The sequence below is a fragment of the Miscanthus floridulus genome, chromosome 1, assembly GCF_019320115.1.
Source record: "Miscanthus floridulus cultivar M001 chromosome 1, ASM1932011v1, whole genome shotgun sequence".
Taxonomy (NCBI): domain Eukaryota; kingdom Viridiplantae; phylum Streptophyta; class Magnoliopsida; order Poales; family Poaceae; genus Miscanthus; species Miscanthus floridulus.
In genome coordinates, this window is record NC_089580.1 from 121069758 (window position 1) to 121092692 (window position 22935).

Genomic DNA, 22935 nt, shown 5'->3' on the forward strand with positions numbered 1-22935 from the left:
GGCTAGAATTTGTGAGGGATTTCATGGCACACCATATTCCAGATGGTTTGATAGAGCTCAAGTAGGAGGAATTCAGATCTCTCAGGATGGGTTCTATGTCTGTTAGTGAGTATCACGACAAGTTTGCTCAGTTGGCTCGCTATGCTCCTAATGATGTGAGGGAGGATGCAGATAAGCAACGTCTCTTCCTCAAGGGAATTTACTATGATCTCAGGCTGCAATTGGCTGGTAACACATATGCTAATTTCCAGCAGTTGGTGAATCGCGCTATTGTGCTTGACAATATGCGATTGGAGAGGGACAAGAAGAGAAAGATGAAGGGACAGGCCTTCGGAAGCAACACATGCCCGCGCTATAATAATCAGCAAAGGTATCAAGGTCCAGTCAGTCAGTGGAACCGTGGTTAGTTTCCACAACACTCTCAGAACCAACAACAGAATTGGAACCAGCGTACACCACAGCAAATGGGCAATCAGACTCCACGCCAGGGAATGCCCAACAGTACCCCGATGAAGAGCAGTGCACCTAGTACTCCCAATAGGTGTTTCTGGTGTGGAGATATGGGACGCTATGCTAACCATTGCCCTCAGAAGCCAAATCAACAGACACCTCAGAAGCAAAATAGCAACTAGAAGCCCACGTACAACACTAGAAGAGTGAACCATGTGGCGCCTGAGACTGTGGTTGGAGCACTAGAAGTTATGATGGGTACGTTCAACATCAACTCTATCCCCGCTAATGTTCTTTTTGACTCTGGAGCTTCACATTCCTTTATTTCACAAGCATTTGTTAGAACACATAGCATACCTTTAATTGCAATGAAGACCCAAATGCTAGTAAATTCACCAGGGGATCAATACCTGCTGCACATTGTTGCCCTTCAGCAAGTCTTACCTTAAGGGGGGTAGACTTCACGGTCAGTCCTATTATGTTGAGAACTTTTGGGATTGATGTGATTCTGGGTATGGATTGGATGAAAGAACACCAAGCTGTGATTCAGTGTCAGGAGAGAGTTATAGTAGTGTCAACACCAAAGGGAGATCGAATCAGTGTTGGCGTGATAGTGCAACCACCACCAACAGCTACAGTGAATCAGCTAGATGATGATGCTAACCCTCAGGACCGTGTTGTGGAGGAATTTCCAGATGTCTTCCCCGATGATTTGCTAGGTATGCCACCTGACCATGACATTGAGTTTATAATTGAATTATTACCTGGTACTGCACCTATAGCTAAGAGACCATATAGAATGGGGGTTAACGAATTAGAAGAACGTAAGAAATAATTAAAAGAGTTGTCAGATAAAGGTTTCATACGTCCTAGTGCATCACCTTGGGGAGCGCCTGTGATCTTTGTTGACAAGAAGGATGGAACCCAGCGTATGTGTGTGGATTATCGATCTCTTAATGAGGTAACTATCAAGAACAAGTACCTGTTGCCTAGAATTGATGACTTGTTTGACCAGTTGAGAGGTGCTTGTGTGTTTTCTAAGATTGATCTGCGTTCTAGTTATCATCAGTTGAAGATTCAGAATACTGATATACCAAAAATAGCTTTTACTATGAGGTATGGGTTATATGAGTATATAGTTATGTCATTTGGTTTGACCAATGCACCTGCCTACTTTATGTATATGATGAATAAGGTGTTTATGGAGTATCTTGATAAGTTTGTGGTAGTATTCATTGATGATATATTGGTATTCTCTGTGACTGAAGATGATCATGTTGAACATCTGAGATTGGTGCTGCAGAAGCTTAGAGAGCATAAGCTGTATGCTAAGCGTAGTAAGTGTGAATTCTGGTTAAGAGAAGTCTCTTTTCTTGGACATGTGGTTTCTAATGGTGGCATAGCAGTGGATCCAGGCAAGGTGAAGGATGTACTGAATTGGAAGCCACCTACTGATGTAAGTGAGATCCGTAGTTTTCTTGGCTTAGCTAGTTATTATCAAAGATTCATTAAAGGTTTCTCCAAGCTTGCTAAACCCATGACAGCCCTATTAGAGAAGAATGCTAAGTTTGAGTGGTCTAGTAAGTGTCAAGCTAGTTTTGAAGAATTAAAGAAGCAGTTGACAACAGCTCCAGTGCTGATTTTGCCTGATCTAAATAAGAAGTTCTCTATCTATTGTGATGTGTCTCGTCAAGGATTGGGATGTGTTCTTATGCAAGAGGGTAGAGTTGTTGCTTATGCATCTAGATAGTTGAGGAAACATGAGTTGAATTATCCTACTCATGATTTGGAGTTAGCAGCTGTGGTTCACGTCTTAAAAATCTAGAGACACTATCTGATTGGGCGTAAGAGTGATATCTTTACCGATCATAAGAGTTTGAAGTACATATTCACTCAGACGGATCTGAATTTGAGACAACGTTGTTGGTTGGAACTGATCAAGGATTATGATTTGGAGGTGCACTATCATCCTGGTAAACTGAATGTTTTGGCTGATGCACTTAGTAGGAAGAGGTATGCCAATGAGTTTGAGATGGTGCCTGTGCCAGAGGAGTTATGGGAAGAGCTTCAGCACTTGAACCTTGGTATTGTTTATAATGCTATGGAGATAGAAGTGACACCTACACTAGAGCTTGAGATACGTAAGGGTCAGTTGGAGGATGAGAAACAAAGGGAGATAGCAGGTAATGTAGCGCTTGGGAAAGCTCTAGGTTTCAGCATAGATGAGAATGGGACTCTATGGTTTGGAAAAAGAATCTGTGTGCCTAAAGTGAAAGCCATTTGTGATGCAATTCTACGTGAAGCACATGATTCAACTTATTCTATCCATCCTGGCAGTACTAAGATGTATCTGGATCTTAAAGAGAAGTATTGGTGGTATGGTCTGAAGAAAGATGTAGCTGAGTATGTTGCTATATGTGATACTTGTCAGAGAGTGAAAGCTGAGCATCAGCGACCTACAAGATTGTTGCAACCTATGAAGATACCTAAGTGGAAGTGGGAAGAAGTTGGGATGGACTTCATAGTGGGGTTACCACGTACTCAAAAAGGTTATGATTCAATATGGGTGATTGTGGATCGTTTGACTAAAGTTGCTCACTTCTTACCTGTCAAGACCACTTATAGAGGACCAAAGTTAGTAGAACTATACATGGAAAGGATAGTGAGTTTGCATGGTGTTCCAAAGAAGATTGTGTCTGATAGAGGTTCGTAGTTCACTTCTCATTTTTGGAAACAGGTACACACTTCGCTAGGCACAAAGTTGAATTTTAGCACAGCCTACCATCCTTAGACTGATGAACAGACAGAGAGACTTAATCAGATTTTAGAAGACATGTTGAGAGCATATGCGTTGTAGTATGGTACTAGTTGGGATAAGAGTTTATGTTATGCAGAGTTCTCATACAACAACAACTATCAACAGAGTCTCAAGATGTCACCATTTGAAGCTTTGTATGGGCGTAAGTGTAGAACACCCTTATTTTGGAATCAAATAGGTGAAAGTCAAGTGTTTGGACCATATGTGCTTAGAAACGCTGAAGAGCAGGTGAGAAAGATTAGAGAGAACCTGAGAGTGGCACAAACCCGTCAGAAGAGCTATGTAGATAATCGAAGAAGAGACTTGGTATTTGATGAAGGAGATTATGTCTATTTAAAAGTATCACCTATGAGGAGTGTGAAAAGGTTCAACATGAAAGGTAAACTAGCACCAAGGTATGTTGGTCTGTTTAAAGTTTTAAAGAGATGTGGAGAAGTGGCTTATCAGTTAGAATTGCCTGAGAACCTGTCTGGTGTCCATGATGTGTTCCATGTGTCTCAACTTAAGAAGTGTTTGCATGTGCCTGAGGAGCAAATACCATTAGAGGAACTTGCTGTTAAGGATGATCTGACATATGAGGAGTTTCCAATTAAGATTTTGGATATGGCTGAGAAAGTTATGAGAAGCAGAACAATTAGGATGTGCAAGGTTCGGTGGAATCGGTATTTGGAAGCAGAGGCAACTTGGGAAAGAGAAGATGAATTGAGAAAGACATACCCATAGTTGTTTGAGTAAGCACAGCCTAATCTCGAGGATGAGATTCTCTTAAGGGGGGTAGATTTGTAACACCCAAAATTTTGCATCATTTTAAAATAGCTGAAATTGATTTTTAGTGCAATTTTGTGAGCATGTCAATATAGTAAAATAAATAACTTTGTGAAACTAAAATTTATCCTAAGCTTAGGAACAGGTTGCTACATACATGCTGATGCATATTTTATTATGTTTGACTAGTTTTTTTGTTGCATGTGAAAAGGAATTCAAATCCCTTTTGAAAATCCATTTGAAAATTCTAGAAATAAAAAGAGAAAAAAATGGAAATCCCTTCTTCTCTGTTCTGGCCATGAGGCCCAACCTTCCTTCTGGCCTAGTCCAGTAGCACCACCATTTCTTCTTAGGCCGAGGCCAAGGCCCCACCGTGAGCAGCAACCTGCCTCCCTTCTTCCCTTGGCCACTGACGTCAGGCATCTAGGAACTGGCGTCACCATCTTCCTCATCGAGTCGAACTTGAATCCGACCGAGAGCCTGGGCACCGGTCCACGAGCTGTGCCTCCGCACTGCGCCTTCACCCTATAAATCACGTGCGCGCGTCCCCATCGCCTTTTTCCCTACTGTAGCGATTGCCGCCTTCACTTCCTGAGCTCACAGCGGCAGCCGCAACCCTAGCCAACCGCTGTTGCCGTCAATTGCGCCGCCTCGTCGCTCCTTCGCTCCTGTAAGCTCACGAACCAGTTCGCCTTAACCTCGCAAACATCCCAAGATCCTTAACTTAGCTCAATTCTGCTCACTTTGCATTGTTAGCGTGTGCAGTCCATCGCCGTCCGCCGACACGAGCCTCCCGCCGTCCATGACTCATCACCGACTCCATCTTCCTCTTGGGTGACTACGGGGTGTGCTCCTCTTTCGATTGGTACCGGTCCCGTGTCTTGGGATGGCCAGAATCGCCTGAACCGGGAACACCGGCGAGGTCCTCGCCACCGGTCATGGAGTGCCACTGTGTGGCCCTTCTTCTCCGGCCGTTACCACCGTCACCCGCGCCGATCTAATCTCGAGCGGTCATCCTTGATCGGACGGCCAGCAGAGGCCAACACCCCTTCACGGGGAATATTTGCTAAAGAGCCCTAAGCTCTTTAGATTTTGAACCCACAGTCCAAAGTGTATTCTAGAGAATACGTTTTCTCTTTTGGAAAACGTATTTTTCATTTAACAGATTCAAAATCAAGTTCCATCTAATTACAGTTTTGCCACTGATTTCAAATGCTTGTAAAATGCTCATGTTAACTCCGATTCGATCCGTTCAAATTGCGTTGGATTCATAATTTTGTAATCTATGTGTTAGTGTCCTTGTTAGCTCAGTTCTAGTTTTTAAATTTCGAGTTCATGTTTAGTACATTAATAGTCTATAGGAAAACTTGGAAAACTCATATCTTGCTCGTTTTAGATCTGAATTCAGTGAATTTCGCGTCTATGTGATCGTAGTGATGAGTAGAATGTTTTTATACACTTTTCAAACTGTTTTCTTGCTGGTGGTGTACTGTTCTAATTAAATCTATTTGTTTGCCTCGTGTATGATTGTTTGGATGATTGTATGTTGCTGCTTGGTGTTGTTGATCGAGTTCAGACGGTGAGGTTTACGTTGGTGATCAAGAGAACTCCTACGACTATCAAGACCCGCAAGACTTTCAGGAGAACTTTGATCAAGGCAAGTATAGCTAGGGACCTTCCTTGTCCTATTCATGATGCTCACTAAAATACATATGCATGTGTCTATCTTGCTACCTATGGTAGGATTTCCTAGATTTTGAATACTCAATTACCTTGTTACCCTAGGAGATTTGCATTGGGTAGTTCTATTGCTAGTACAATACACAATTTGTCCACTTATGTGTGCGATCATTCCTGGGGTGCACATAAGACTTTTATACATCCTCTTTTGTTCTTAAAATGGGGTGTGACATTTATTCAAGAATCGACTGGTAAATCCTTCATGGATTAACTCCTTCAAGGACTTTCTCATCTTTGGTGAATAACATTTCTCTTCTATGAGATATATTCTCTACTATATGAGAGATTATTATGTGATATACTCAATGACATAGTATTATTCACTACAAAGTCATTCGATGACTATTCCTTCTAGGACATGCTCTTCTTGAGACTTCAATATTCATTCAGAAATATATTATACCTTAAATTTCTTAATACTTGGTATAAGATTTAATTTCCATATGTTGCGATTTATATTCTTTAGGAACTATATGGATCTTCATAATCCACTTATTAACTGCATATTTCATATTCATTCATTTCATTTGCCAGAGATATAGCAGAACATTTATTTCTTCTTAGTAGGAGATTCAACCTCATTTGCTTTCTTCATTGACCCAATATAATCGCTGCAAGCGACTTTGCCATGGACTTTGTTTTCTAGATCTGGGTTCTCATAAGAGAAACATTTACAATTATAGAGGTAGCGTTGTTGACAACTATTATTTTCTCCCAATATTCTCATAATATGAGATAATTCTTGTAACAGAACCGACCAAATCATAAGAATGTAAGTACAAAAACCATCACCGAAGCGATCAAATTCCTGTACTTAAGCTCCCATAATCCCGGTAGTCCAGAAATCATGAAGGATTTCAACCAACTCTCGACATACAAACCAAGATCGTAATGATTCAACACAACACATCATCTGTTACAACATTTCACAAGTAGCATTCGGATTACATCCATCGGAGTTGAATTAGAATATTACAAACCAAGTTTGAGTGTGCGGAAGCAACATAGTTTAGTACAAAACATCATAGTTTTCAAATACATTGCCAAGTCTAAGTCATGTCCCACAAAAGCATTATCAGGTACGAGAACTAGTAGAGACCGCGCCCAATGGTCTAGTCTTCATCCCCAGCTAGGAGAAGGCAGTACTTGCAGCAACCAAAGTAGAACTGGTCATCTGCAACAGGTGGGAGATAAACCCTGAGTACGAGAAGGTACTCAGCTAGACTTACCTGACAAAAACAGAAATAAAGACACCAAGGATCATGCAAGGCTTTTTAGGTGGGCTAGCTTGACATAGTTGCAGAAAAGAGCTTAAGATTATGGTAACCAATTTAAACTTAGCATCAAGCTTATCAATATTTACCTGTCCACTAGATTAGCACCTGTACTAGAGCACTCACTTATTAGGAGCAAACAGTATTAACCATAGCAGGTATAAATAGGGCTGTCATCATCATATCATCATTGCCGAACCATTATGTTATTAAGTGTATCTACATTGGAGATAAGCCCGTCAAGTTCTCACTAACCGGGAGAGACGGCGATTCGAATCGAATTCCAACTCAGCTGAGGGGGTATTCCTAACTCTCACCCTGGCATACTTAGCAAGGGTAGCCGTGGGTTACCTTTGGTACAACTCAGGAACCAAATTCGTGGGTTCGATCAGCGCCAGCGCTCTCAGGGATTACCCTTCTGCCAGGACGATCAGGACTTTTAAATCACCTGCCCTTGGACTCACTGCCTACTGGCTCCCTTCCGAGGCGTACTTTATACTTATCGACTCCCGGCCTGAGTTGAGCTACTCGGCTTCGCGGTCGGTCTCCAGACCCGGCCAACTAAGAGAGAGGCATGCGTTCAACATGAACAGGAAAGGCTCCAAGAATCAGTCCTTAAGCTGACGCAGACGGAGTCACTGCAAACCGGCAAGCCTCCGTCCGGTCTTCATTTCAAATTAAGACTGGTTCTTTTCCACGATAGCAAATATAGCCAACCGTGCCACATGTATATTCCTATATCTCGCAGGTGACAGGAAATCACCCAACTTCTACCGCATTTAAGCAGGGCTAAGCACTACTCGAGCCTGAGCTACATAGGATTCAGGGTAACAATATCTGGACAAGGAATTGGGTAACCAATGCAGCAAGTGTTTGCATCCAACACCTAAACTTAATGCAACAATATATATATGTAACAATAATACTGTACTGCATTTCGGAAATTAGGAGGCTTAATATGCTCCGGGGCTTGCCTTTCACAAAGTTGCAAGGACGGTGATCCGGGCACTCAACGGCGACCTCGTCTGGCACTTCTCCTGAAGGCTGCTCCTCCTGAATCTCCGGTGTCGGCTGCTGCTGCTCGCTCGGCTCCTCGAATTCCAGCAGGGTTACTCCTTCTGGTACACCTATTGCATGCCGATGCACAAGATAAGTATCATGGATGCATAAGGAATGACATGATGCTCATGATGAATGAATCACAATGGTTGTTTATGAAAACATCACTGGACACTCGTTTACCGAGTAATTAGCTCTATTCAAATCACTTTAAGCATGTATCCAACTTAACTTAAATAACAAGAGCAACTTACCTAACTTGCATAACCTAAGATAAAGATGCTCATCTTCAGTTAAAGGCCTAACACCTAGGAACAGTACCATGAACTTAGAATAGTAAAGACATACTTAAAATAACTAGTTAAAGCTTCATATGCAACAAGTAGTAACTTAATTATTTAATGATGGTGCAAAAGCCTAATTTGACCAAACCAAGTTTACCAACTTGTTTTTCATACCTAATAAACATCAGAAAGTATAGTGTCAACTTCTAAATAATTATTTAATACCCTTTTCTAATTTATCTAGTTAATTAGGTGATTAAAGCAATATATAGTAAAACTATTCAGAAAAATCTACAAAAATTACAGTAGCTATCTCATGCTTCACATAGGCTACCATAAAAATTTCAAAGCCATTGAGTAAGTATAACAGTCTCCACAAAAATGATAAGGCATACTGGCTTAAAATGGCATAATTAAGAAATCCTAATGAAAAGTGTCAAGCAACAGATTTCCCATTTTTCCTAGCATCCTTCTAGCATAAGAATAGCACCCATCAAATTTCACCTTTACTGGATCTATAGAAAAATTATGAAAATTCACACAAGATCCACCTATTAATAAAAGGAAATTCTATAACTTAAAAACTACACATGCACTAGCTCTGAAATTTTTACCAGAGCTTCAAATAAACCAAAATAGAGGACCCACAAAATTTCATAATTTTTGGACCACAGAAACTCAAGATAAAATTCAAACAAGTTTGCATGCTTCTAAAAACACATTTCAAACTCCTATTTAATTCATCCAAATTTTCTAAAACATGTGCTCATATTATATTTTTATTAAATACTAGACATGACCAGGAACTTAACAAAATTAGAACCACAGCATTTGGATCTATATACTAGGAGCTACATATTTTTCAAGATGTACATAAATCTGTGAAATAAATAAACAAAACAAATAAGGAAACAAAACTCAGCCACAGTTGGGCCGGCCCGAAGAATCACGGCGGCCCGTGACTCACGCGCTGGCGCGGCCCAACGCGACGCGGCCCACGCTGGGCTCCCGCCTCAGCCACGACGGCTGACAGGGAGGACCCGCGCGTCAGCGAGACAGGCAGGGGAGGAGAAGGGGACGGCGGCGAAGCTCGTCGCCGGTAGCTTCTCCAGGCGAAGGCAAGGGTGTCTACGTGCTCGCCTTATCCTAGCGGACCTAGGGGAACCCTCATTCGTAGCTATTGACGCGACAAGGAGGGGTGGCGATGGCCACGGCGGTGCTCGGCCACGGCACGGCCGGCTCCGGCGATGATACGGCGTCGCAGCCCTAATGGTTGGCGCTACGGGCTTCGGTGGTGCTCACCGGACCTAGCTACAGGCAGAGGAGGGGTGGAAAGGTCGCGCGGACAGCTGGCCACGTGGAGCGCCAACTCCGGCGAGGTCCCGCCATGGCTGCGGTGGGGGAAAACGGCGAATACGCCCTTACCGAGGCTCAATCGACTCGATTGAACGGTGGAGGTGATGGAGGGGAACACGGCGAGGCTCTGGGCGAACGGAGCAACGCGTTTTTGCAAAGGTGAGCAAGCAAGGCGAAGGCGGAGCAATGGCGGAGCGGTGGCTTCACAACGGCTCAGACGCGCGCGCGGGTTGAGCGAATGGAGCAGGGCCGAAGCCGGGGTGAGCGCGGCGCTGGCTTGAAGTGGAGGACAACGTGCAGCGGCTTCAGATCAGCCACGGCGCGTGGCAGCGCGATCAGCCGGCCGACGACGCGCGGCGCACACGCGTCCGACGTTTTCTGAAAACGTTCGGTCACTGTAGCGCGCATTCAGTCGACTTGGATCGCCTGACAGCGTGAATTCAACGCCTTACTACGGCTAATCCAGTGATGCTTTGTAGAAATGGTGTACATGAAAAATGTAGAGGTACCATCCAGCTACATTTTCCTTTCAAGGACCATTTCCTAATTCGCCATGGATCAGCAGTTATATGAAGCCCAAGTTGGCCTGATCCAACTGAAAATGCAGTTTAAGACTTAGACAAATTTTTCAGTGAAATCAGCATGTAATTTTGACTTGTGGGCCATGTTTGAGCATGTTCTAGCCATTTTCATGAGTTGGTCATCAAACAACTTTTGTTCCTTGATAAATTAGCTACAACTTTTGTAAAGAGTGTACAGCCATGCAAAGCTTCCAAGTTGGACTTTTTAAATAGTCAAACTATGACACTCCTAGAGTCAATTCAAGTCAAACATGCAATCAAGGGCATTTTGGTCATTTTGATCTATATGAGCAATGTCCAAACAAGTAACCTAAGTGTAGTTAAGGTGTAATAGACCATGATCAACCATTTTACAAAATTGTTATACCACTTCTAATGATCACATGTGATAAAGAAAGTAAAACAAGCAATTCATTCATATGTTGCAGTGACATGTCTCACATGTTTCAAGACCTTGTTGTCATTTTATAATTGCCACATTACTACCATGTTGCCATGTTTCAAGGTATGAGAGTTTCATGTTGCATTCCCATGTTGCACTACTACCACTCTAAGCAATCAAGCATGAAACACATACAATTTAAAATGTTGCATACGTATGTTTCAATGATAATGGCATGATGACATGGATAATGCACATGTTTATGAAATGACATGCAATTAGTGGAAGCCAAACACCTAGGGTGTTACAGCCCTCCCCCCTTAGAAAAATCTCGTCCCGAGATTTGGAAAGCGTACCATTTAGTATAGAAAGTTGGATGATTTTCCTTTAAATAATCTTCCCGCTCCCAGGTTGCATCCCGTTCACTATGATTACTCCAAACTACCTTGTATAATTTAACTACTCGTGTACGAGTCACTCTTTCTTGAGTATCCAGGACTTGCACGGGCTTTTCTTCATAAGAAAGATCAGATTTCAAGTTGACTTTCCTTGTTGCTATTCTCTCCTCAGGAATACGAAGACACTTCTTAAGCTGGGACACATGGAATACCAGGAATATAGCGCCCATTTCACGGGGTAAATCGAGTTTATAGGCTACTCTTCCACTTTTCTCGATAATGCGGTAAGGTCCAACATATCGGGGCTCAAGCTTCCTTTTAATTCCAAAGCGCTTGACTCCTTTCATAGGGGATACCTTCAAATAAACATGATCACCTACTTCAAACTCAATAGGTTTTCTTCTCTTGTCAGCATAGCTCTTTTGTCTAGCCTGTGCGGCAGTCATATTCTTCTGTATAGTTCGGACTTGCTCTTCGGCTTCTTTTACAAAATCAATACCATAGAATCTTCTTTCTCCGGGTTCCACCCAGTTCAAAGGAGTTCTACACTTGCGGCCATAAAGAGCTTCAAAAGGAGCCATTTTGATACTCTCTTGATAACTGTTGTTATAAGAGAATTCAGCGAGAGGTAACCAGTCTTCCCAAGAGCCTTTGCAAGAGATAAGACAAGCTCTAAGCATGTCTTCAAGAATTTGATTAACACGCTCAGGTCTGTCCTGATGTTTGCGGATGATAGGCAGAACTGCGGATTAGATGAGTGCCAAGATTCTGATGTAAGCACTCCCAAAAGCGAGCCGTGAACTGAGGTCCTCTATCCGAAACAATGGATTTGGGTACACCATGGAGACGTACCACTTGTTGAAAATAAATCTCAGCATAATTGTGAGGGTGATAGGTAGACTTGACCGGAATAAAGTGAGCAGATTTAGTTAGACGATCTACGATAACCCAGATGGAATCACAACCCTTTTTGGTAGTGGGTAATCCAACAATAAAATCCATGCTAATTTCTTCCCACTTCCAGCCAGGAATAGAAAGTGGCTGCAATAGTCCGGGCCTTATGTGAATAGCCTTGACTCTGCAATAGTTATCACACCTTGCCACGTAAGCTGCGATTTCTTTCTTCATCTTGGTCCACCAATAATACAGCTTGAGATCTTGATACATTTTACTGCTACCAGGATGGATGGACAATTTAGAAGAATGGGCTTCATCCATAATTTGATTTCTAAGTTCTTTATCTTTGGGTACCACAAGTCCTATCATTAAACCAGAGAATTCCCTTGTCATCGACCTTTAAAGTGCTTGGTCTCTTTCTCTTTCATCTTCCGCTTGATGTGAAATACACCCACATCCGTCTTCTGGAGCTCGATAATTCGACTTCTAAGAGAGCAATCCACAGTGATATTGTGGAGTACTACAGGATGAAGGAGGTGTGCCAGATGAAAGTCTTCACTAACTAAGGAATTGCAATGGGCCTTTCTGCTTAGGGCATCAGCAACCACATTTGCCTTACCAGGGTGGTAGTGCACTTGAAGGTTGTAGTCTTTGATCAATTCTAACCATCGTCGTTGACGCATGTTCAACTCAGGCTGCGTAAAGATGTACTTGAGACTCTTATGGTCAGTATAGATGTTGCACACATTACCAAGCAAGTAATGTCTCCTAGATCTTCAGGGCATGAACGACTGCGGCTAGCTCTAAGTCATGGGTAGGATAGTTGACTTCATGCTTTCGGAGCTGGCGCGAAGCATAAGCAATTACTCGACCCTCCTGCATAAGAACACACCCCAAACCGGTGCCACATGCGTCACAGTAGACATCAAAAGGCTTCTCGATGTCAGGTTGTGCCAATACAGGAGCAGAGGTTAGTAAGGTCCGCAAAGTGTGGAAAGCCTCTTCACACTTCGGAGTCCACACAAACTTCTCATCCTTTTGCAGTAGCCGAGTCATGGGCTTGGCGACCTTTGAGAAATCCGGGATAAAGCGACGATAATAGCCAGCCAGACCCAGAAAACTTCGGACTTCTGTGACCGTAGTAGGTGCCTTCCACTCCAGGACTTCTTGCACCTTAGTAGGGTCAACCGAAATTCCATCACCAGATAATATATGACCAAGAAAAGGTATCTTGTTCAACCAGAACTCGCACTTGCTGAACTTGGCATAAAGCTGGTTATCACGTAACCGAGTTAAAACAATTCTCAAGTGTCCAGCATGCTCTTCTTCATTCTGAGAATATACCAGGATATCATCAATGAACACGACGACAAATTTGTCCAATTCCGGCATGAATACAGAATTCATCAGGTACATAAAGTGTGCCGGAGCATTTGTCAACCCGAATGACATGACGAGGTATTCGAACAAGCCATAACGAGTAGAGAAAGCTGTCTTAGGTATATCTTCAGGACGAATTTTGATCTGATGGTAGCCAGACCTCAAATCGATCTTGGAGAATACCTTAGCCTTGGAGAGCTGATCAAATAGAATATCGATGCGAGGAAGAGGGTATTTGTTCTTGATAGTAACAGCGTTTAGGGGACGATAATCCACGCACATGCGTAGAGACTCGTCCTTCTTCTTCACAAATATAGCCGGACAACCCCAAGGAGAAGAACTAGGCCGAATCAACCCTTTCTTCAATAGCTCATTCAACTGACTCTTCAGCTCAGCCAACTCATTGGGTGGCATTCTATAGGGCCTTCGAGAAATGGGAGCCGTACCCGGAATGAGTTCTATCTTGAATTCTACATCACGGTCCGGAGGTAATCCAGGCAAGTCATCAGGAAAGACATCTGGAAACTCACAGACAACCGGTAGATCCTTAATGGCTTTGGCTAAGGTAGCATTGGCTGTACTGTGGATAGCAATATCACGAGGTAACTGCACTAGAAAACCTTTCTTATCCACAGGATCCCTCAACATAACCACACGGGTTGATGTATCGATCAACACTCCATTCCCGCTCATCCACTTCATTCCTAGGATTACATCGATTCCTACCCCCGGTAGAACTACAAGATCCACGAGGAACTCTCGATCCCCGATCTCAATCTTTACATCTTTAACTACTTGGTTAGTCATGATATTATTCCCAGCAGCACTAATACAATAACCCCCCTTGACAATTGTAATCACATTCATCTGATGCTTAGATGCAAAAGTTGAACTCACAAAGGAATGCGAAGCACCAGAATCAAAGAGCACAACTGCAGGGTGATCATTAACAAGGAACTTACCAGCGGTGACCACTTCACCAGCAGGAATTTCCTCCACTGTAGTATAGTGAACACGCCCCTGACGGACGTTTCCTTGAGCATTCTTGGGAGGATGGGGACATCTATTTGCCCAATGACCAGGCTGGTTACAGTTCCAGCACGGCCTGTTTGCTGGTGGAACATTGGAGCTACTCTGCCCAGATGTATTCTTCGGCAAGGAAATCGTATACCCCTTGCGGAAACCGGTTTTAGCTTGGTTCTTCTTCTGAGGTGGGCGGTACCGGACATTAGCATTGGGTGGAACGGTACGGGGCCTTAGATACCATTGGAGCCTTGGACTGGGAAGCACCAGCCTCAAAGTTCCTTTTACGGTTCTTGGAAGCAGCATATATCTTGTCATTGTTCTCCTGAGTCAGAGTGTCACTGATAAACTCATTGAAGGTGACACACTTGCAGTTGCCCATTGACTTCATCAGTTTTGGGGAAAGTCCCCTCTTGAAGCTAGCTATTCTCTTGGCGTCAGTATCGACGAACTCAGGAGCATATCTTGCCAGGTTGTTGAACGCCTGGAGGTACTCATTGAGACTCTTATTGCCTTGGGTGAGCTTCATGAACTCAGTATGCTTAATGGCCATGAGACCAGGAGGGATAAAGTGTCCCCTGAAGGCTGCCTGGAATTGGTTCCAAACGATCTCAACGTTAGCAGGGAAGGTGGTCCTATGATGGGTCCACCAGATGCCTGCAGGGCCTTGGAGCTGGTGTCCTGCATACGTAGCCTTCATGCCTTCAGTCAAACAGGAGCAATCCAAATCTTTGCTCTATCGTGCTCAACCATTCATCCGCTTGTAAGGGTTCTTCTGCCTCACTGAAAGATAGGAGGCTTTGTGTCCATGAAGTCCTTAAAGCTGCTGTACTGGTTCGGCTCGGGTCCCTGGCGGACATGCCGATCCTCACGGTTAGCCATCTGGTGCATAGCCTCAGCTAGCATGCGCTGACTTTCCACAACTATCTGCATTAGCTCAGCTGGTGTGGGCGGTGGCGGAGGTGGTTGTTCCTCATTTCCCATGCCACGACCGCGACGAAGGTTATGAGCCATCTGCAAAAGGTATAGCCAATGAGCACTGACGATGTGGAAATTTTTGTAGATGAACTGTATGATTATGCCAAACTGAGTCCATTAGAGGGAATGCATTTAATAATCAACAGAGGCACAATCATTCATCACAATCACCCAACTCATCAAGCGCATCAATTGACATATAAATGCAATGAACTTAACCAACAACGAGATCCATAGACCGCAAAAGTCGAAATTCATCAAATGCTCACATACGTGGAGCATAATACGTTCGATAGGTTACATCCAAGCCATAGTGGTTCCAACGTACATCAAAGGTAACATAGGGTTCGATATTACATCCCAACGATTAACTTGCTACAAAGTTACTCGTTCATGCATGAGGAGCAACAAAAGACTAGATCTAGCGCATTAGCTCAGTAGTAAGCTAAACTACGCATCGTCCTCGGAGTCAGTGTCGAGGATCTCTCCTCCATCTTCGTCACTAGGAGGCTCTAACTCCTCATCAGGTGGAGCGTCCTCAGGTCCATTGACTTCCATGTCATCATCACCTTCAGCCATGATGACACCAGAACCCATCTCATCCTCATCAGGTGGCAGGATAGGGTGAAGTTGATTGTGCAGTAGGTGAACCTCCTCATGGAGATTGTCATTGTACTCTTCTGCAGCTGCCAACTGCTGCTCTAGCTCAATCTGCCTCGCTCTCAACACATTCTTCTCGTGCCAGGCTTCATTCCGTTGGTTCAGCATGTGAACCAACATACGCTCACAGTTGCGGTGAGCAACTGTCAACCTCTGAACCTCCAGGTTCTCTTGATCCCGTTCCTGCGTGACTTGCTCCAAACGCTGCTGAACTGCAGTCCTTTCAGCAGTCACCTGAGCCAGCTCTGCCCTCAGCCTTTCAGCCTCAGTAGGCTCAGGACGGGGCTCACGAGGAGCTAAACGGTGACGAGGCGCCCTACCTCCAGCGGACTTACGAGCAGTGCGTTTCGTGCGCGCCATCTGTAGCAAAAAGTTACAACGTAAGGGGAGAATCATTTAAGGGATACGAAATTTAATTATTCAGGGACCATCAATTTTAAAGGAGGGAGTAATGCAAGAAATGCCATGTATGCTTGAACATGATGCATGCACGATCCGTACGTCCTCACAAACCTAGAAAAATTTAAAGGCTAGCGAAATATACGGTGGCATACATACGTTCTCTCGTATACGGTAGCTAGTCGATCTACAACGATACGTTGTTAGTGTACCTGTAGAAAATTTCATTTCAGCCCAATAATTTCCCAAAAAGCATAGAAAACAAGCAGTAAACTAAATACTTTCATACATACATCCCCTGATGCATATACTCTAGTATCACAGCTACCCGTCAGAGATACCCATAATTAAGTACTCTCATAGATGCATGATTAAACATGTAAGTATGCGAGCAACCACAACTACTCTCCCCTAGACCGACGGTTGGACGGTCATGCTCTCACAACTCACACTTACCAGAGCGTAGAGGTATTTTGATCCATACATTACCACCCAAGCGGATGGCATCCATACAATAGCACGCCGTATGGACGACGAAACAGAAACAAGCAGGAACCCCCAAGTTAGTACTTTAATAAGCCACCTAAGAGTCCTTATTTAGGGCATAAGGGATATGACCACTGGAAATACTTAGTATTTAATTTAGGATTTTCACAAATACTTTTGTTTTAAATACACAAATGACGTGTTTAGTGTCAAATCTTGCTCTGATGCCAGCTGTAACAGAACCGACCAAATCATAAGAACGTAAGTACAAAAACAATCACCGAAGCGATCAAATTCCTGTACTTAAGCTCCCATAATCCCGGTAGTCCGGAAATCACGAAGGATTTCAACCAACTCTCGACATACAAACCAAGATCGTAATGATTCAACACAACACATCATCTGTTACAACATTTCACAAGTAGCATTCGGATTACATCCATCAGAGTTGAATTAGAATATTACAAACCAAGTTTGAGTGTGCGGAAGCAACATAGTTTAGTACAAAACATCATAGTTTTCAAATACATTGCCAAGTCTGAGTCATGTCCCACAAAAGCATTATCAGGTACGAGGAACTAGTAGAGACCGCGCCCAACGGTCTAGTCTTCATCCCCAGCTGGGAGAAGGCAGTACTTGCAGCAACCAAAGTAGAACTGGTCATCTGCAACAGGTGGGAGATAAACCCTGAGTACGAGAAGGTACTCAGCTAGACTTACCCGACAAAAACAGAAATAAAGACACCAAGGATCATGCAAGGCTTTTAGGTGGGCTAGCTTGACACAGTTGCAGAAAAGAGCTTAAGATTATGGTAACCAATTTAAACTTAGCATCAAGCTTATCATTATTTACCTGTCCACTAGATTAGCACCTGTACTAGAGCACTCACTTATTAGGAGCAAACAGTATTAACCATAGCAGGTATAATAAGGCTGTCATCATCATATCATCATTGCCTGAACCATTATGTTATTAAGTGTATCTACATTGGAGATAAGCCCGTCAAGTTCTCACTAACCGGGAGAGACGGCGATTCGAATCGAATTACAACTCAGCTGAGGGGGTATTCCTAACTCTCACCCTGGCATACTTAGCAAGGGTAGCCGTGGGTTACCTTTGGTACAACTCAGGAACCAAATTCGCGGGTTCGATCAGCGCCAGCGCTCTCAGGGATTACCCTTCTGCCAGGACGATCAGGACTTTTAAATCACCTGCCCTTGGACTCACGCCTACGGCTCCCTTCCGAGGCGTACTTTATACTTATCGACTCCCGGCCTGAGTTGAGCTACTCGGCTTCGCGGTCGGTCTCCAGACCCGGCCAACTAAGAGAGAGGCATGCGTTCAACATGAACAGGAAAGGCTCCAAGAATCAGTCCTTAAGCGACGCAGACGGAGTCACTGCAAACCGGCAAGCCTCCGTCCGGTCTTCATTTCAAATTAAGACTGGTTCTTTTCCACGATAGCAAATATAGCCAACCGTGCCACATGTATATTCCTATATCTCGCAGGTGACAGGAAATCACCCGACTTCTACCGCATTTAAGCAGGGCTAAGCACTACTCAAGCCTGAAGCTACATAGGATTCAGGGTAACAATATCTGGACAAGGAATTGGGTAACCAATGCAGCAAGTGTTTGCATCCAACACCTAAACTTAATGCAACAATATATATATGTAACAATAATACTGTACTGCATTTCGGAAATTAGGAGGCTTAATATGCTCTGGGGCTTGCCTTTCACAAAGTTGCAAGGACGGTGATCCGGGCACTCAACGGCGACCTTGTCTGGCACTTCTCCTGAAGGCTGCTCCTCCTGAATCTCCGGTGTCGGCTGCTGCTGCTCGCTCGGCTCCTCGAATTCCAGTAGGGTTACTCCTTCTGGTACACCTATTGCATGCCGATGCACAAGATAAGTATCATGGATGCATAAGGAATGACATGATGCTCATGATGAATGAATCACAATGGTTGTTTATGAAAACATCACTGGACACTCGTTTACCGAGTAATTAGCTCTATTCAAATCACTTTAAGCATGTATCCAACTTAACTTAAATAACAAGAGCAACTTACCTAACTTGCATAACCTAAGATAAAGATGCTCATCTTCAGTTAAAGGCCTAACACCTAGGAACAGTACCATGAACTTAGAATAGTAAAGACATACTTAAAATAACAGTTAAAGCTTCATATGCAACAAGTAGTAACTTAATTATTTAATGATGGTGCAAAAGCCTAATTTGACCAAACCGAGTTTACCAACTTGTTTTTCATACCTAATAAACACCAGAAAGTATAGTGTCAACTTCTAAATAATTATTTAATACCCTTTTCTAATTTATCTAGTTAATTAGGTGATTAAAGCAATATATAGTAAAACTATTCAGAAAAATCTACAACAATTACAGTAGCTATCTCATGCTTCACATAGGCTACCATAAAAATTTCAAAGCCATTGAGTAAGTATAACAGTCTCCACAAAAATGATAAGGCATACTGGCTTAAAATGGCATAATTAAGAAATCCTAATGAAAAGTGTCAAGCAACAGATTTCCCATTTTTCCTAGCATCCTTCTAGCATAAGAATAGCACCCATCAAATTTCACCTTTACTGGATCTATAGAAAAATTATGAAAATTCACACAAGATCCACCTATTAATAAAAGGAAATTCTATAACTTAAAAACTACACATGCACTAGCTCTGAAATTTTTGCCAAGCTTCAAATAAACCAAAATAGAGGACCCACAAAATTTCATAATTTTTGGACCACAGAAACTCAAGATAAAATTCAAACAAGTTTGCATGCTTCTAAAAACACATTTCAAACTCCTATTTAATTCATCCAAATTTTCTAAAACATGTGCTCATATTATATTTTTATTAAATACTAGACATGACCAGGAACTTAACAAAATTAGAACCACAGCATTTGGATCTATATACTAGGAGCTACATATTTTTCAAGATGTACATAAATCTGTGAAATAAATAAACAAAACAAATATGGAAACAAAACTCAGCCACAGTTGGGCCGGCCCGAAGAATCACGGCGGCCTGCGACTCACGCGCTGGCGCGGCCCAACGCGACGCGGCCCATGCTGGGCTCCCGCCTCAGCCACGACGGCTGACAGGGAGGACCCGCGCGTCAGCGAGACAGGCAGGGGAGGAGAAGGGGACGGCGGCGAAGCTCGTCGCCGGTAGCTTCTCCGGCGAAGGCAAGGGTGTCTACGTGCTCGCCTTATCCTAGCAGACCTAGGGGAACCCTCATTCGTAGCTATTGACGCGACAAGGAGGGGTGGCGATGGCCACGGCGGCGCTCGGCCACGGCACGGCTGGCTCCGGCGACGATACGGCGTCGCAACCCTAATGGTTGGTGCTACGGGCTTCGGTGGTGCTCACCGGACCTAGCTACAGGCAGAGGAGGGGTGGAAAGGTCGCGCGGACAGCTGGCCGCATGGAGCGCCAACTCCGGCGAGGTCCCGCCATGGCTACGGTGGGGGAAAACGGCGAATACGCCCTTACCGAGGCTCAATCGACTCGATTGAACGGTGGAGGTGATGGAGGGGAACATGGCGAGGCTCTGGGCAAACGGAGCAACACGTTTTTGCAAAGGTGAGCAAGCAAGGCGAAGGCGGAGCAATGGCGGAGCGGTGGCTTCACAACGGCTCAGACGCGCACACGGGTTGAGCGAATGGAGCAGGGCCGAAACCGGGGTGAGCGCGGCGCTGGCTTGAAGTGGAGGACAACGTGCAGCGGCTTTAGACCAGCCACGGCGCGTGGCAGCACGATCAGCCGGCCGACGACGCGCGGCGCACACGCGTCCGGCGTTTTCTGAAAACGTTCGGTCACTGTAGCGCGCATTCAGTCGACTTGGATCGCCTGACAGCGTGAATTCAACGCCTTACTACGGCTAATCCAGTGATGCTTTGCAGAAATGGTGTACATGAAAAATGTAGAGGTACCCTCCAGCTACATTTTCCTTTCAAGGGCCATTTCCTAATTCGCCATGGATCAGCAGTTATATGAAGCCCAAGTTGGCCTGATCCAACTGAAAATGCAGTTTAAGACTTAGACAAATTTTTCAGTGAAATCAGCATGTAATTTTGACTTGTGGGCCATGTTTGAGCATGTTCTAGCCATTTTCATGAGTTGGTCATCAAACAACTTTTGTTCCTTGATAAATTAGCTACAACTTTTGTAAAGAGTGTACAGCCATGCAAAGCTTCCAAGTTGGACTTTTTAAATAGTCAAACTATGACACTCCTAGAGTCAATTCAAGTCAAACATGCAATCAAGGGCATTTTGGTCATTTTGATCTATATGAGCAATGTCCAAACAAGTAACCTAAGTGTAGTTAAGGTGTAATAGACCATGATCAACCATTTTACAAAATTGTTATACCACTTCTAATGATCACATGTGATAAAGAAAGTAAAACAAGCAATTCATTCATATGTTGCAGTGACATGTCTCACATGTTTCAAGACCTTGTTGTCATTTTATAATTGCCACATTACTACCATGTTGCCATGTTTCAAGGTATGAGAGTTTCATGTTGCATTCCCATGTTGCACTACTACCACTCTAAGCAATCAAGCATGAAACACATACAATTTAAAATGTTGCATACGTATGTTTCAATGATAATGGCATGATGACATGGATAATGCACATGTTTATGAAATGACATGCAATTAGTAGAAGCCAAACACCTAGGGTGTTACAATTCTGTCTCTTTGTTATTTCCCAAACAAGAGATAATTTATTGTTCTGCGTACCCAACACTATGATGTGCGCGCTTAGTGTGTTGGATTTCATCTTCATGATGATCCTCTTCATGAGATGCTTGACCTTCTTCATGAGGCGTTCTCTTCATGAGAATGGAGGAGTTTGTTCTTATTTTATTTCTATTCAATAAGTATACACAAAACTAGAACCCACAAGCATCCCTATGAATTTTAGATTGATAGTATACAACATTTTAGTTTACTACTAGTAAACACAACTTTTGGTTTATAACTTCAAGTTACTCCTCTCATTTTCAAAAATATCTGGCATATGCTCTGCTTCATGCTTCACAAGAGCGTTAATGAAACTATTGTTTGATTTAGTGCGTGATACTATCATGCTTCAAGCTTCAAGGAATGTCTTCTCTTAAGATCATTTTCCTTCTATGGAAATAATATTTGGCATTCAACATAGGCTTTCTTTCCCCCCCTAATGCCAATATTAGATCTTTAATAGCATACTTCAAATGATATCCCCTATGATGGGCTTAAAATAATTAAAATTCATGTATCTCCAACTACAAGTGGAGGCCCATTCATGTATGCTATGATAAAATTTTATGGGAAATACTCATGCACATATTTAAATACTTGGGTTATTATACATTATATGCAGTGAGCTAGAATACATAAAGTGCAATAAAGAATGTTCATCATTCCTATAAACTCTAGGGTGTTCTCCCCCTGATTTGCACATATCATAGTTTAGAAAACTATTTCATTATCTAGCTTCTTTATTGTTTAGCCCAAATAATTAATCCAAGTACTCATACATAAAAATAGACCATATACTTCAAATGTATAAAATCTGCAACATTTAGATTCACATGGAATTTCTTCTAGAATTTCTAATTGCCATTAATGCAAAATTCCCCAATTGCCTTTTCTTCACAAATCCCAAATCATCATAAGTATGTTATCGACCAACTCAATTTCCACTATAATCCACCCATTCAATTGGGTCACTTTTCCATTTAGTCAATTTCAGATTAATCGACTCCCCCTGATCTTAGGCTACTTGGCCATAGACCAATCTATTGCTTATGCCCGCGATGCATTGAAAAGCAAAATATTTCTTAGTTCAACGAGAACTATATTGACATAGCGTGCTAGCTAGCCAATTCAATTATGAGGTAAGTGCAAAGGTAGCTACTAGCTACAAATATAGCTGCTATGCTAATATTCATGTAAGAGTGGAGATCGTTGCAGCTCGA